We start from the raw sequence: 17,214 nt of genomic DNA, 5'->3' as shown, positions 1-17,214 counted from the left end.
GCGGTTTGTGGAGTTTCCATGGTGGCAGCGGTAATGAACCCGACTAGGATCCATGAGAATGTGGGTTTGATCCTTGGCCTTAAACAGTGGGTTAAGGATCTGGCATTGCCATGAGCTGTGGTGTAGGTCACAGATTCAGCTTGGATCCAGAGTTGCTGTGGCTGTTGCATAGACAGGCAGCTGCAGCTCAGATTCAACCTCTAGCCTGGGAACCCCCATATGCCCCAGGTGCAGCCAAAACAAAACAAAACAAAACAAAAATGGTTTTTGCTATATATTCTCCACTTGACTCTTTGGGTCTGCTTTAGACTTTTGTTTCCCATCCTGCTGTGTGCATGGAGAGGCTGTCCTGTAAGGACCAAAATAATGGGCCCTTTTGCCCTCTGGTTTCCAGTTGAGTTCAGCCAATGGGAGGTACTGGCAGGAAATCAGACAATGGGAAGATAAAGAAGCCCTGGTGTATGTCCACCCCTCCTACTTTCCTCCATCCCAGCTTTAATATGGTTCTCTGCTCGTGGTTTTGTTCCTACGCCAAAGGCCATGGCTGTTAAGGTGAGTCTCTTTGACAGGTATAAATCTTTCTAGTTTTTTCGGTCGTATCTTTCCCTCTTCAGGAGTTGCAATGGCTTCGTATAGATTCTAGCCCTGGTTTTTCCACCATTTCTTCTTACTTCTTTTAACCTTGCCTATGCCTTGTAAATTGCCTGTGATCCTTTTGTACCATCTCTTTCCTGCCAGGAATCTTCAGGATTAACACTGCAGGTATTTATAAGCTATCCTCAGTTTTTTAGACTGCGGAGAACTCTGCATTGTATATTTCATCAAAGTCAGATCCATACTGTGTAAATTTAGGCAAGTCAGCAGACAACATGTATGCCTGATAGAGAATATTTAGAGGTCATTAGCTCACTTCTGTCCAAATCAGTATAACTGTAACCCAAAGGGTGCTGCTTCTCTAACAAAGCACTGTTAAACTTAGTTCAGCTAAATTTAATGTTACTAAATATTTTTTTTTCCATGTGGCACCTGTGTGGATCATGTTTACTCCTTCCTTCCATGATATTTCTCTCTTTGCTGCTTTGTTTTCATTTCTCCTGGTTCTTGGGTGCCCGTTGTGTAATCCCAGCTTTGAAGAACTCACAGGAGCATGATTATAATATAAGATTAGGGTTTCCCCACTTCTTAAAAATTCTTGAGACCTTCTCGAGACTCATACCATGTCTCCACATTATAATCAGTCGTTTGTCCATCTAAATTGTCTAGGACTTCAGAAGTTTAGTAGTTGGAATCCACATTTGAGAAACTTGTCCCTCCCCTACCTTTTTTCTTTTGCCATTAGGGCTTTTCTTCTTTCTCACAATTTTAACCTATTTTCATGGTCAGGTCGTACTTTTCTTTGTTTTGCTCTTTCGAAGAACTTCGTCACCTTTGCTTTTTTTCCCAGATATTAAGGGCTTTTTTTATCATTGCCTATTAAAATGGTGCTTCTATTCCTTTGCTATTTACTTTCAAAATTGAGTGTGGAGGACTTGTAACAACTTGTAGTTAGAGATATACTGCAGTGTACTTTATATTAGTTACAAAATGACTTTCATCATCCATGGCAGAAGCTAGTCAAATATGTTCATTCTATGTTATCATCAGAGAAATTGATAGAAGAGGATTTGTAGGTACAATTTATCTAGTTACTAAACAATAATAAATTGCATACCCATGTGTCTGTCTATGAATCTATGTATCGCTTTATCTATATCTTGGTCAGATCATGAGCCATCTCATCTGCTCAGTGGAAACCCCAGATTCTCCTGTTTTGGTTATGAGCTTAAAAAAGTCACAGAATTCTTAGAGAAGAGAGTTAAAATTTGACAGACCTAGTCTTCCCTGAGTATAAACTTCACGTTTCTTTTGTAATGACCTAACATTTTTGTGGCCCCTTGATGAATTTCTCTGCTTCAGTCTCACTGTATCAAAAACGTATATATCCTTTTCTTACATATGTAAAGGAAAATAACTCTGGTTTCTATTATCTTTAACAGTGTTATTTTCCTAACTTATAAGACTTGCATTCCTTTCCTTCTTTGGGGGAAAAAAAAAAGATGTTTTGGATATATTGGAAAAGAGTGGGTATTTAATGATGTGCTAGATTCTTTGTCTAGCAGTCCTTTTTAAATAGAAAGGATTAGATTATTATTTCACCTCAATTATAGAAATGATTTTTCTATAAATAACCATTTCCACAACTATTCTTTAAGTTAGAACCTGGGCATATGATTAAATGCCTTAGATAGATTTAAAGCTGATACTTTCTTCAGTCCTTGAAATTGCTGTTAACCCAGCAGGTTTAACACTAGAGACGTTCCTAGAAGAAAGGTGATTCTCTTTGCAAGTTAAGAAATCCATTTTACTATTCCAAGATGGAAACAGACTGTCCATAGATTTCCCATTTCAGAAGACTAACAAGTGAATTGAGCATATTTGTACTCAGGAAGAATCTCCTTTTTCTCTTTCTCCTTCTTCATTTACTGAAATGTGTGAATTTTAATCTAGAATGTTAAATCTTCACAGTCATTTTTACCCAGCACTGACAGTTTCTTTGTAGGAACAACTCTGGACGAGAGTTGTTATTATCACTGCCTTCAGTTTAAAGCTGCCTTCCAAACCAAGCTGATTGATGCCAAGATCAGTGCTTCTTTCCAGATCACCCTAGTGGACTTGTAAAGAAGGACTGATCTTTTCCATAAGTTTTTCCTTTTCGCAAGTGATTCTAAAGTGAATAACCTTCCTATTTAAGAATAATTTATAACAGAAACAACTTGGGTCATGAACACTTGCACTGGGTTTCAACTTAGTGGTGGGGAGTCATGCCCTTCTCTCCAAATTATTTTGGCACTTCCTAGAGGAACCGGGTGCCACAGGATTTTCCTGTGCTTTATTGCCAAGTCATGCTTTTGATACATAGTGATACTCCTGGAATATGTGTTTGACCTTGTTGATTTCTTCTCAATTGCAGTCTTATGTTATAATATTGTCTTAAGCTGATTTTGGTCTGTTTCTAAGTATTTTCTATGCTTTGCTGTTTGCATGCACCTATATTTTAGAGTTAGAAAGATGTCAAAATGTTATCCCTAATCTAAGAGTAGCTATGGATTTTTCATCTGTTACTTTTTTCTAGCAGTTTCCTTTGTCTTCACAGACTAGCCTTTTCTGTTGGCTCTTACTTTACCAGTTCTGAATTGTTTCATTATATTTAATCATAGTTTCAGGAAAAACCCACAGATAGTATTAATTCTAGGGGACTATAATCCAGACCTCTTAATAAACCATATTATAAACTTTATACTGAAACATATATTTATAGCATCACCCTGCATCCATGCAATATTACACACTCTACATACCTGATTCCCTAGAATACAGGACTTTTATTTTCCAAAACATGGTACTCAGCTGGTTACTAGTCTTCACAGTCCTTTTCTCAGACACGTTACAATCTATGTTTTGAAGGCGATTTCAGCCATATTCAGTACTACCTCAGTTTTCACTTAATAGTATTATATCTTCAACTTATTTCCTACATGGAGAGTTTTAATCCTACCAATCATTGTTGAATTACTAACTGCTTCATTTCTTTTGGACTCTTATCCTCCAAGAATTTACTTTTCCTTCTAACTATGCATACATGTGTGTGTGCGTGCGCGCGCGCGTACACACACACACACACACACACACACACACACACACACTCTCTCACTGGAGTATTATTCAGCCATAAAAAATGAAATAATGCCATGTGCAGCAACATGGAAAGACCTAGAGATTATTATACTAAGTGAAATAAGACAAAGACAAATATATATATCACTTACATGGGTAATCTTAATAAATGGTAAAATGAACTTATTTACAAACCAGAAGCAGACTCACAGACATAGAAAATATTCTTTTTTTTTTTTCTTTGCATTTTAGGGCCACTCTTGCGGCCTATGGGCAGGTGGAGGTTTCCAGTCTAGGAGTCAAATCAGAACTGTAGCTGCCGGCCTGTGCCACAGCCACAGGAACACAGGATCTGAGCTGCGTCTGTGATCTACACCACAGCTGACTGCAATGTGGTTCCTTAACCCACTGAACAAGGCCGGGAATTGAACCCACATCCTTATGAATAGTAATTGGGTTCATTAACCACTGAGCCATGAAAGGAACTCCCAAAAATATTCTCATGGTTACCAAAGGGGATGAGGGATAAATTAGGAGTTTGGGATTAATAAGTACACACTACTATATGTAAAAGAGATAACCAAGAAGGAGCTACTGCGTGGCACAAGGAACTATATTCAATATCTTCTAGTAACCTATAATAGAAAATTCTGAGAAAGAGTATCTATATCTATATATCTGAATCACTTTGCCATACCCTTGAAACTAATATAACATACTTCAATAAAAAGTTGTTTCTTTTTTGGGGAAAAAAAATAACCAAAAAAACCCAACTAGTTCTGGTTCTTAGGTATTCTTTTTTTGGAATGGAAGCACAGATGCATGTATTTCTACCATAGACTCAGTCTCCTAAATTTGGATATAATTAGAAAATGCAAGGTAACATCTCAGTCCCTGAGTTTGGTTGCTGAGTAGATCTCAGAAATATTTAGATTTGTCCAAGGCATGACAGCAGTGAACACCCGCAAACAGTATTGGTGGTGATCTGTTTATTCTGGGGTAGGGGGCATCCCTCCTTTCTTCTGGCTCTGTTCCCCTTCACCCAGGCATAAATGACATCCTCATCCAGAGTGCCTTCACTAAACAACAGCTTCAACTCTCCAGACTTGTTCAGAGATTCAAGAATTGATTTTAAAGTATAAAATACATGATAAAAATCAAAGGACAGTGATAGACACATCTCCCAGGCCTTCTGAAGTTACCGTAGTGCGGGAAGGGGAAGGCTTTGAAATTTAGCATGTAACTTAAGATATATATCACACTCAGCCTGGCAACTCCTGCTGTTTCTCACTTCCTATAGACTCAAAACTAGAAATTCAGGGCAAATAAGAGAAGAGGAAAATAGAGGATGCTATGGAAAACAGATGAGAGAAGCTAAGATCAGCATAACACACAACCTATATGTTTCTCATCTCCTGTCTTAACAAGCTCATGAACTGAGCTTGTCAAATAACTCTTATCTCAAAAATTTTTTTTTTTAAACTAGGATTTGACTTTCTTGGTGAATTTTATCCAGGATTTAGGCGGACAATTTTTTTTTTTCAATTTGATTTTCTTACAGAGTCCAGAAGTTGATTTTCATAGTGCTCTAAAGAGAAATTTCTTTATTCAGCAAAAGCTTTTGCTTCCAGCATTAATAAGAACACGTATTCTATGAAAACTCCTCAAGGGTCTGTTCTGCCCAGGAATGGATGTTTTCTTGGTCAGTCCTAAGTATGGACAAGAAGAGAAGATGTGTGAAATGAAGGGCTATTTGGTCGATAATGTTTTAGGGTGGGTTTTGAGCAATAATGCAGCATTAATTGTTCCAGGAGTGCAGTGAATCCAGACATAACATTTGAGAAGCAGACCTACCTTGCTATGAAGGCTCGGGTCTTATTCAGCATTTGATACCTAGTTCCTTATATGGAACTTGACATACAGTAGAAGAGCAGTGAATATGAGTTGACCTCATTTTCCCTTCCTTGCCATGCTTCAAGATTATCTAGGGCAGACTCTTCACCTTCGATTTCATTTGTATTTCCTATGAAGCCCTTGAAATTACAGTGATACAGTAAAGAACAGGGGCTTAAAAAATCTGACTGATGGGAGAATTGGTAATTTTTAATTAGCCGAGCTAGCTACATCCAATGGAATATTCTACAGCCATTACAAACACTGTTTTGGCAGAATTTTGAATAACATGGGACCTTTTGAGGGTGTAATGCTAAGTTTGAGAAAAAACAGGGTATTAATGTCATGGTTTTTCTCACTCACCTTTCTGAACATTATCCAATGTTATTAATTATTCCAAAATTTTAAAAATGGCAATTAGCTGAGTTAGGTAAAGTGAATTGTGTAAGGGAGAAAAGTTTTTTTTCCCTCTCTTTTCCAGTTGTATAAATTTAGCTTGGCAATGGGTAAAATATACTCTCCCCCAAAGTTTACCTTTGAGGACTAATCAGCTTTAGACATATTTTGGTAGTAGCTCCTATCTGCTTTATATCTAAGAGTTTAGACTCCTGAAGTCATGTACTTAATACTTACTTTTTAAGGTGTCTGAGGCTCTTCTCTCCTAAACTGTTTTTCATTTTCTGTGGTTTCCTTTGTTGCAGAAGATGTTCAAGTTTTATGAAACATCAGGTACCATTCGGCCTAAGTTTCTTATAATATAGATGGAGAAATGGAAATTAAGCATACTAAGGGGGAAATAGAAAATTATCAGCTATTGTAAATTAAAAATGCGGTGGATACTATGCTATCCTCCATGCATATATTATCTAATTTATAATTTCAAGTTAACCTTCATTTATAAATGGGTATCTATTTAACCTCTTACTCCCCCATTGAAGAAGAAAATACTTTAAAACTTACTGGTCTGACTAATTGAGAATTACTTTAATCACCAGAGGGATTAATATACTTTTTTTCCCCAGAAACCATGTAAAAATGAATGATGACTAAAGGCCCATTAAAAGAGTAGGATTTTGATTGATGTACTCTTCTTTTCCAAGCTTCCTTAACAGCTTTAACATTCCTTTTACTCCTAAAACACAATATTTTAAAACTCCTGTGTAGAAGGTGATTGCCTAGCATAATCTATTCTGTCCATCAGTAGTAACAGAACTATTACTTAATTCCAGGTAGAAACCCATCCAATTAAAAGATTATATTTCCCAACCTCCTTTGTGTCTAGGGATGAATACTGAGATGTTAGCAGCAGATGTTGGGTGAGGCTTAGTAGAAAGCTGTTTTTTCCCTTTGCCCTTTCCTATACGGTGATTGAAGCTCTGGAGGACAGAGACCGTGTGGTTTCCTGGTGGCATTGGAGAGCTGCCATACAGGTTTTAGCTGCCCACTGCTGAACTCCTTCTAGATGAGAGAATAAATTCATTGAGTTTAAACTACAGTTGTCAGATTTCTTTGACCAGCTGCATTTCCCAACTGATCCACAGCTTAGGACAGATAGGGAAGAGCTCAGTAGTGTTTTTAAACTGTGCTCCATTGTTTCATGGTTTCTAGATGTTGTTCAGGGGGTTACCTGGGAAGAATTGCAAAGAAGGAAGGCAGGATTCTCAACTTTGTGCTGGAGCGCATATCTCTAATTCCCTCTGTTTTTTCATTTGGACATCCATGTGGCATTTCATTTGACCCAGGGTCCCATAACTTCAAGTAGTTTGAAAACCATTGAGTTCCAGATCAAAATTTTCATCATATAATTGCTAAAACAGTGACCATGTTTCAGGCATTTTTCTAAGGGTTTAACATGTAATAAATCATTTAACTCTCTAAATAACATCGTGAAATAAGTCTATTACTATGATCCTGCCCACCAGGAAACTGAGGCACAGAAGTGTTAACTTGTGCAAGACTGCAAATCCTGCATGTGGCATAGCCAAGGATCAGATGTGGGGCAGCTTGCTCCACCATCCAGGCTTTGAACCACCACCCTGTTCTCTGCACATGATTTCTAAATTAATGCTCATGGAATGTAAGTGATTTTTCTCAAATTCGAAGAGCAGGTTTGTGGGAGACGTGAAGAACCTCTCAGATCACTTAACTCTAATGTTCTTTCATGAACACCAAGCAGCATCCTCCTTCTCTTCTTAAGTTTTTTCCCGTATGACACAATGATTTAATTGTAAGTCACTTTCCTAGCTGCTGCAGTTGCAAATGAATGACACCCATCACTGATAAAAGCTGAAAGTCAGCTTTCAGCTTTTAGCTTCTTTGTAAAAAGCAGTTCTCCTGAATAGTGTAGCAGTGACACTATACTTGGCTGCAATCTCTTCTACCCTGTAGTTTTAACGTTAGAATCATCTCTTTCCATATACTTCAAATCCCAGACTTTGAAAGGTTTTAAGACTTTTAGAGTGCAAGTTGTCTAGTCTCAAACAGCTGGTAAAATCTGTCTTAAGACCTTGCTGTCTTAGTCCTGCTTAAATCAAAGACGCATCAGCTAAATGTGGCTCCATTGCTACCATCTCTTCTGCTAATAAATTAAAAAAATCTAGCCAGATAACTGTTCCCTTATAGAACTAACAATGCACAATATTAAGCAGCACATTTTCTATTAGAATTCATAATTCTAATTCTGTTAGGAATTATAGATGTGTACAAGAAAAAAAAAATCTGATTTTCTAGAGGAAATGTCTGCCTGCAGACATTTCTCCAAGATATGTTATTATGCTTCTTTTAATTTTAACCTACGTAAGTTTATGTAGTCAACAAAAGTTATTTTTCTTGTGTGATATTCAGTGATGAATATCTTATGTTGATAGGCCTTTCATTCCATTAAATGTTGAATGTAATTTTCTTACAATAAAAAAGATTCCAAAATAAGGGAAACAGTGTACTTTTAGAATAGTATAAATGTCAGATCTTGGTAATATTCTCCACTAATAGTCATTTTTAACATTATAAGCAATGTTATTATAAATATATGTGTGTAACTTTTTTTTTTTCTTTTTAGGGCCGTACCTATAGCATATAGAAGTTCCCAAGATAGGGGTCAAATCTGAACTGCAGTTGCTGGCCTATGCCACAGCCACAGCAATGTGGGGTCTGAGCCACATCTGCAACCTATACCACAGTTCATGGCAACTCTGGATCCTTAACCCACTGAATGAGGCCAGGGATTGAACCCATATTCTCATGGTTACTAGTTGGGTTTTGTTACCACTGAGCCACAGTGGGAACTCCTTGTGTATAACTTTTATATATATTACAATGCAAATGCTATTTGCCCTGTATCCTTGTGGAGTTTTTAAAATAAGCATATTTCACAAATTGATAGATAAGAAGGATGTCTTGCTTTTTAATTTGTACTTCTTTGATTGCTATTGAAGATGAGTATTTGTCCCTAAAGGTAATGGCCTTATTTTTCTTTTTTCTCTTTGGCTTGACTATTTATAGTCTTTGCTTATTTTATTTTATTTATTTATTTATTTATTGTTGCACCTGTGGCATATGGAATATCCTGGGCCAAGGATCAAATCTGATTCCTGGATTTGATCCCTGCTACAGCTGCAGCAACCAACACTGGATCCTTAACCTACTGCACTGGGCCAGGGATTGAACCTGCACTACCACAAAGACAACACTGGATCCTAAACCTGCTGCACCACAGCAGGAACTCCAGCCTATTTTTTTAAAACATCCATCTTCATCTTTTTATAATCATTTCTAAGAATTTTTTAAATCAAGGATGTTAAATCCTTGTTTATTCATTTATAATGCAATTATTTTCCTAGTGATTTATTTTTTACTTTTAAAATATTCTTTTCATTACTATATATATTTCATGTTTATGTGGTCATATTTACTATTCTTTATGACTTCTGCTTTTGCTTTTATTCTTTGTGCCAAGATGAAATATATTCACTATATGTTTTTAAGCCTTTTGTTGTCGTTCTATATATCATATATAACTTTTTAATATACCTGACAATTTTTTTGGAGTATAGTTTGAGGTATGGCTCTAGTCATGCTTTGCTTCTAAATAGTTTGCATTTGGCTCAACAGTTTCTGATGAATAGTATCTATTTTCTCCTACTGATATGACAATTTTAGAGAAAGTATTAGATAGCCTTAGAGAAAGTCATTAGGTGGCAACTCTAGTATATAATCACAACTATTTTTGTTTGCTCTCACCCTGTAATACCATGGAGGCAGTGTCTGTGTTCTTATCTCAGTGTCGTCTCCTCTGGTGCATGTAGCATCACTCTCATAGCCTCAAGACACAGAGGAGCAGCCATTTCTTCAACAGCTTTTCCTCCTTGTATTTTAAATATGATAGCTTCCCTGCTCTGTCACTTTCTCACATAATCCACCAATGTTTCTTGCCTAGACTACTAGAAAACCTTCTAGTTGATCTTATACCAATATTTCTCTCCCTCCCTTCCTCCGTCTCCAAATCATTCTCTATATACATGTTTACAGCACTACACACACAGGTTTCAACTTTGGTTCTAATAGTCACTTTTATAGTTATACCTTTTAAAAAATATCCTTAACACCCTTGTTTTTTGGCATTTTCTACTGGTGTCCCAGTAAGAGCATTACTGAGATTAGCTTGTATCATCTTATTCCCCCTTCAGCTTCACCTCACTTAGAATCTGATTTGAAGTAAGACTAAGTAGTGATTGGTCTCAGAAACTTCCAAATATTTACTTCCAGGATGAGAGTTATCCCTTCCTACGTTGGAATTTCTGTAAGAGTTGAACTTACATGGGTCACGAGTACTTGGAGAAGCAGAGAATGAGTGAAGGAAAAGGCCATAGACATGTCCTAAAATGGCAGATCTCAGAGAGCACTTCCTTCTAGAAGAAAAGGAATACATTTGAAAGGAAGCTGTGCCCTTCCTAATTTCATCCAGGGGGAGGGCCAGGGAAGCTAGTGAGGAAAGAAGCCCTGTGAGCTGGGTTAGGTTCTGGGATGTAAAAGTGGCATGGCATGACTACATGGAAAATATATAATGTGTATATATTAAAAATGCAATACAGCAAATATATATTTAAACCATGCAAAGAAATGAATACATGTTTTTTAAATTGAAAACATTTTACTTGTGCTAAAATACACATAAAAATATTTACAATTTTGATCACATTTTTTTAGTGTACTGTTCAGTAGTGTTAAGTATATTCATACTGTTACACAGTCAATCCTCAGAACCCTTTTCATCTTGCAGAACTGATACTCCATACCCGTTAAACATGTCCTCATTCTCTACTCCCCACAGCCCCGGAGTGCTTATATTTTAAGTAAATTAAAGAGAGCTCCCTCAGTCAGTGAAACCTGGGCAGCTGCCTTTCTCCTTTGTTCCAGGAACTTCTGGCTTATAGCTGGCTTAAAAGAATTTACCTCCTTCAGAATGAATTATATGAAGGGATACATCCAATTTCTATATGATGAAACTATGAACAAATAGTATGTAGTTTTACACATGAAAAAAAAAGCCAGAAAAATATTACCAAGTGATAGAAAAAAATAATAACCTAATTCTAACTTTAAAAATGTAATGAAGTAATTGCCACTATGAAGGTAGACTGAAAGAACTAAGAATTTGGTGGATGATAGGGCCAGGCAGGGGGAACTAAGACCAGAAAACAAGAGAAAGAAAAATAAGAAGTGGCCAAATTCAGGAATGAAATAGAAGTAAATGAGACCATTTCAAGCATGGAGACTAGAGTTCCCGTCGTGGCTCAGCGGTTGACAAAACTAACATCCATGAGGACGTGGGTTTGATCCCTGGCTTTGCTCAGTGGGTTAAGGATCTGGCATTGCCATGAGCTGTGTTGTAAGTTGCAGATGAGGCCCTAAAAAGACAATACAAAAAACAAAACATAAAAAAGGATGGAGACAAAATTGCAAGGACGTAAGAGTGAATATACATCACAGAAAACATTGCAAGAATGGGATGTGTTAGTGGTAAAGCAAACAAAATGAGACAGAAAACAAGAAAGACTTCAGAAGATTAGAGAAAAGTTTTGTCCTTGGGAGATAGTCCCAAGAAATGTTAATATGTACATATTTGAAATGCCTGAAGAAGAAAACCAAATCATGGACTGGAAGAAACATTTTAAAATATAAGTTAAAAAAAAAACTACTTCTAAGGTAAAGAAAAATAACAATTTATATAAAGAAACACTGGTAGAAAGCACAGCAACTAAGGAGAGTGGTGACTAAGAGGAATAAATTAGAAGAATGGGAAAGATGGGGAGGTGGGTAGGAGCAAGATTTCCCTGCTTATACCTTTTTACATGCTTTCAGTTTGGAAACATTTGAATATACCATCTATTAAAAATACGTTAAAACCTAAAAATGTCCGTCACATGGTAGGTCCCTTAGATTATAAGCCATTGTTATAGGCCTCATATTTTTTTTCTTTCTTTTTAATATGAGGTAAGTTCTTTCCAGGCCTGAACTCTAAATTGAATGTGTGGCTTCTCCTTAACTCCTTCCTTATAACCTGGTGCCGTTGTAATTCACTCGCCCATTTACCAAATAGTTATTTTCTACTACGTGCCAGTCATCATTCCAGCCAATGGGCTACATCAGTGAAAACATAAAAATGACAAGTCTCCATCCTCATGGAAATTGTATTCTTGTTGTAAAGGAAGGAGAAAGACTAATATACATCAGTAAAATGTGTAGGATGTTAGATGATGGTGTTTGAGAAAAAAGTAGGACATAATGGTACAGGGAGTGGGGGAGGTGTGAAGGTGCTTGTAATTTTTGACAAGGTGTTCGGGAAAGGATTGCTAGGAAAAGAGATTCCGCCTTCATTTTAACCTCCTTTACTTTAATCTAGTTAGGGCCCCTAACTAGACTTCTGCTCTTCTGTGGGTATGTAATTTGAATATTTTTGGCCGAAGGAGGAATTCCTGGATTTATTTCTTGAGCTTCTTTTGGTGAGAAATTTTATTTAAAAAATATTCTTAAGCTTTTTAAGACTCTTTCCCCATTAGACAAGGTGAATTAAAATAAAGTAACATCCTCCCCCAACTAACGAAATTGTGATTTCTCAAGTCCTTCATTCCATGGATCTTTCAACCAGAGATCCATGTGTAAGTGCCTTTTAGACCAAGTGCATTACCAGGAAAATTATTTCCAGAATTGGTGCCAAAAAAGTTATTAAAGGGAAGAATGGGGAGGAGGTTATTGGAAGAGCTGTGATTCAACTAAAAAGCTGCTCCACACCCTAGGTTGGAGGCTTCTCTCTGGTAAATAAAGGGAATCTGTGTCTAAAATGTGGGAGACCTGCTCCTGTGTTCTTTACGCGCTTATGTTCCCTTCCTTGCTTCCAGGGAATTCTTCCAGGATTTTACTAATTCCATTACTGTCTGACTTGTGAAATTGGGCAGCTTTTACAAATTAAATATCCAGTGCTTCTGAAATTTTGAGTCTTCAGAAAACTACTTTCAAAACTAAATGAGAAGATGACGGTGGGGGCATTAGCTGTCGCTCACATTCTGTCAAGAGAAGCTAGAGGCTCCTCTCTCTTTTATTTTTAATTTTATTCAAAGTATTTCACATATATAATTTTAAAAGTAAAATAGTTCTTCAAGGATCATAATGAGAAATGAGACCCTCTGCTTTATTCTGCCACAATCTGATTGTTATACCTGCGGAAGTATCTGATTGTTGTACCGGTGGAAATGGTTTTCAGTATTTTAGCTCTTTAATTTTGTGTTTACTTCTGCATTTCCAAATGGCATTGCTCAGATTGCTGTTTTTGAACTTTGAACTTCATATCCTATATGTAGATGCCTTGTGATAGATGAGTATTTAGCTCTCTTATATTTGCTACCCCACTACAAAGTTTTTTAGGTACATTACTCTTTGGTGCTTACATTGTTGTAACATTATGCGTACTTATAGTTGACATATCTATTATACATTATTTTGCTTTTTGCTTCGTCATCGTTTTATTTTTTTAGTGATTCATTTTTCTTTTGCCTTGTTTTCTACACAGCTATTATGAGTTTATCCCCAGATTCTTGCCAGAAATAGAAATCTCTTCTCAAAGAGTCCAAACATGTCAGGTAATATATCCATTTTATTTATTTATTTTTGTGACACAGCTTCTGGGAGCTGTCCATCACCTCAGTTTATTTTTTTTTTTCTTACTGACTTTGCAACAGTGTGGTCCAGAGCTGTCCCTTCATCATCACCAATGTAAAGATTTCCTAAGACTCTTCTTACTGGACCCTGGGTTTTTTAGATTTCATTTTTATTCTGGATTTAATCAATTGATATCATGGGGAACATCTTCCAGTAATATACAAAATTTGACATTGGAGTGAAATTTTTTGGGACTTTGCACATCTAAAAATATCTGTATTCTCACACTTAGAATTCTAGATTGGAAATTTTTTCCCATCAGACTTGTGAAGACTTTGCTAAGTTAGTTCATTGTCTTCTAGGTTTCAGTGTTGCTTGTTGAAGCATCTGATGCTATTTTTAAAACATTTTATTTTAACATAATTATATTCTCAACAGGAAGTTGAAAAAATTATACAGAGTCCCTTGTATCCTCTCAACTTAACCGCAGTACTGGGAAGTTGATGCATCCCCGTGGAACAACTATAGAGATGGCATAAGACTAGAGAATTTTGCAGTTTTACTAAAAAAGTTTTCTGCCCCCCTCAACTTGAAGGCATGATTACTGAACAGCTATACAGAATTTTTGATATTATTATTATTTCAAAATGGGCTAGTCGTCAGAGAAATGTAAAAGATGCATCAGATTTAGGTACTTATTTCCATTCATTATATCCCTGGAGGATGAACACATAGTTAACCATCAACTGACGTGCGGTGATTATAAACAAAGAATGAAAAAAAAAAAACAAACCCTGTCCCTCATTAGTCATAACAAGATGTTCATGTTGGTATACCAGGCATCAGTGGACAGCTCCAAAGTCTGACAGTTGTACAATAGAACACATTTGCATGATTCATTCTGCTTTAGCCTCAGCTCTGGGCTCACTTTATTCTCTGTGAATTGCTCAAATGAGAAAACAGGACGTAAAGAGGATACAAAAGAAAATACACAGGTCGGAAATTGCTTTGTTCTACATGCATTTTTTCTCTCAATAAGGAAATAAATTTTCCAGACTTCTTTAAATAGAAACATTAGTCTGAAGCATTCATTGTCTCTTCATCTCCTTCATTTTCTTTCCCTTTTGCACTTTGTGCTGGTGAGTTTCCATGACATGTAGGATTTAGGGCTGGCCTGGGAAACATGCAGGTAGTGAAGAGAATACAAGTCAACCTAGTATCTCTGAGGAGGCTTGGGATCACCTTGGCGTATCACAGAGGGCATAGGAGAGCCGCTGAATATTAGGTACACTCCTGTAGTTGGCGAAATGTCCACTGGCACAGAGAAGGATACTTTGACCATGTCTAAGCTCATGTTCTTAGCGTGCCACTGTTCCCTCGGCTTCGAGAATGCAGTAGGATAAACAATAATGTTAAAGTAGGATGCTGCTTTCTGGATTCAAAAGGCGTTGTCTATGCAGTTTCTTCCAGCCTTCCACAAAACTAAGGAAGAGATGGGATAAGCGAATTCATTATAGAACTGAAACGTACAACTAACAAACAACTTATAATTGGAAACTATAAAGATCTTCCTTTCTTATAAGGCAGATAGAACTAAAGTTTAAAAACCTCAGTCTGGCTTGATGTCTTCGCACACTTAGATTTTTGCCTTGCTACTTAAAGGACAGAAAGATAATATAGAACGTTGCCACTATGTCAGTAGACGCAGAAATTCAAGGTCTGAGCCAACCAAAAGAACATACTATTCTTCCTCTACTCTGCTGCTTTGATCTATACATCATAAATACTTTTGTGCCTCTGCCCCTTGGTTTTTTCCACCTTCCTTTTCACCATTGACACCACTATCCAGGGACAGCAACTTTCAGAAAACAATCAGGTAGGAAATAGTCAGAGCCGTATAGTAGCAAGTTATGTTCCCAGCAAAATCAATGAAAATAAATCTATACTTAAATTCACCTTGGGAAACATTTTAACAACAAAGATAAAGAAATAATACCATAAAATATCCACATAAACAAAACCAGCAAAGTAACCTGCAGAGGAATAAAGCTGAAACTAGTTTCTTTTCTTCCAACAAAAGACACTAGACGGTTATGGCAGAGAATTTACTGCTCAACAAATATCTATGTTGTTCTGCATGTTTCCCAGCCCCCTGGAGTTAGGCAAAGGCATGTATTTGGGCTCTGAGTGGAAGTGGAACTGTCACCTTTGTGTTGAAACTTTTACAAGCTTAATTTCATCTCCCAAAGGGCCGAGCAGGCCCACAGACGCTCCCTATGGATATCCTCAGTTCCTGAATGCAAAGTTGGAATAAACATTCCTGACCACTGAAAAGTCTCTACATTGTCTCCCTGTGTGAGGGGAGAGCTATTATGATGGGAAAGTGGGACAAGATAAACCCTGGGGCTGGCCCTTACCTTCCAAACAGTGCAATGAAAGGTCCTCTATCATTTCCCTTGGTATCCTTTTCATGGCTTCTTCCCAAGTCAGGCTGGGTAGAAAGAGGGTGAGAGCTGGAGCTTCAAGACCTCTCGAGACTTTAATTTAGAAGTCTCACAGCCTCACTTCCACTGCCTTCAGTTGGTCAATGCATGTTACAAGGCTAGTTCAGATTCCAGTGGTAGAGAAATATGTGCTCTTACATGTGAAGAGTGGCAAAGTCCAGTTGCCAAGAAGTGTCATATAGGGATGTGAGGAATTATTGCAGCTGTATTTTCAAGAAATCTACCACATCTCATAGGATCTGGCAAGATGACAAATGGCATTTTATTTTCACCTGTCACACATAGACTTGCACCTTCATTGTTTCAGCTCAAGGTTATGTCTTTTCAAATCTCTTTACTCATATAGCCAAGGAGTTGATTGCTGGGAAGGGCAGTCTCCTGTCCATAGTCTTTCAGTCCCCACTCAGCCAAAAGTGGGCCCTGGGCTTGGAACACTTCCTTACACAAAGATAAAGAGTCCACATAGCCTGTGCCGCCAAGCTTTTCACCTTGTTTAAGAATATCTTCCCTGTCTCAGGCTCAAAGTATGCTCTTTTGTCTTTGCTTAAAGTTTGTTTTTATGGTCAGTCTCTCTGTTATATCTGTCCTCCCCTGGGAGGGGTCAGAGTCTTTCTACTACAGCTCAAATTGCCCTGCCTTGGCCATAGGGAGTGACCTGCTGGCCAGGAGGTACTGACACCCACTGCAGAAGCTGATGTTGCTCTGTCTGTTCTCTATGTAAGTAAAGCATTGTTCCACCCAGTGCTTGACTGCACTGTTCTTGGTGATTCTGCTACCAAGATGCAGTGGGCAGAAGTGTTTAGAGAGGAATTGATGACCAGTGCATGTCAATCTGCTCCAACATTGATCATTTGAACATCTTTTGGAGCATCATGCCATGGATGACATCATGCAGATTGGAATATTGAGAAATAACGAGTGTACTCGATGCTTTAGTTGGATGAATATG

The sequence above is a fragment of the Sus scrofa genome, chromosome 8 (genome assembly GCF_000003025.6).
Source record: "Sus scrofa isolate TJ Tabasco breed Duroc chromosome 8, Sscrofa11.1, whole genome shotgun sequence".
Taxonomy (NCBI): domain Eukaryota; kingdom Metazoa; phylum Chordata; class Mammalia; order Artiodactyla; family Suidae; genus Sus; species Sus scrofa.
This window is presented reverse-complemented; position numbering follows the sequence as displayed.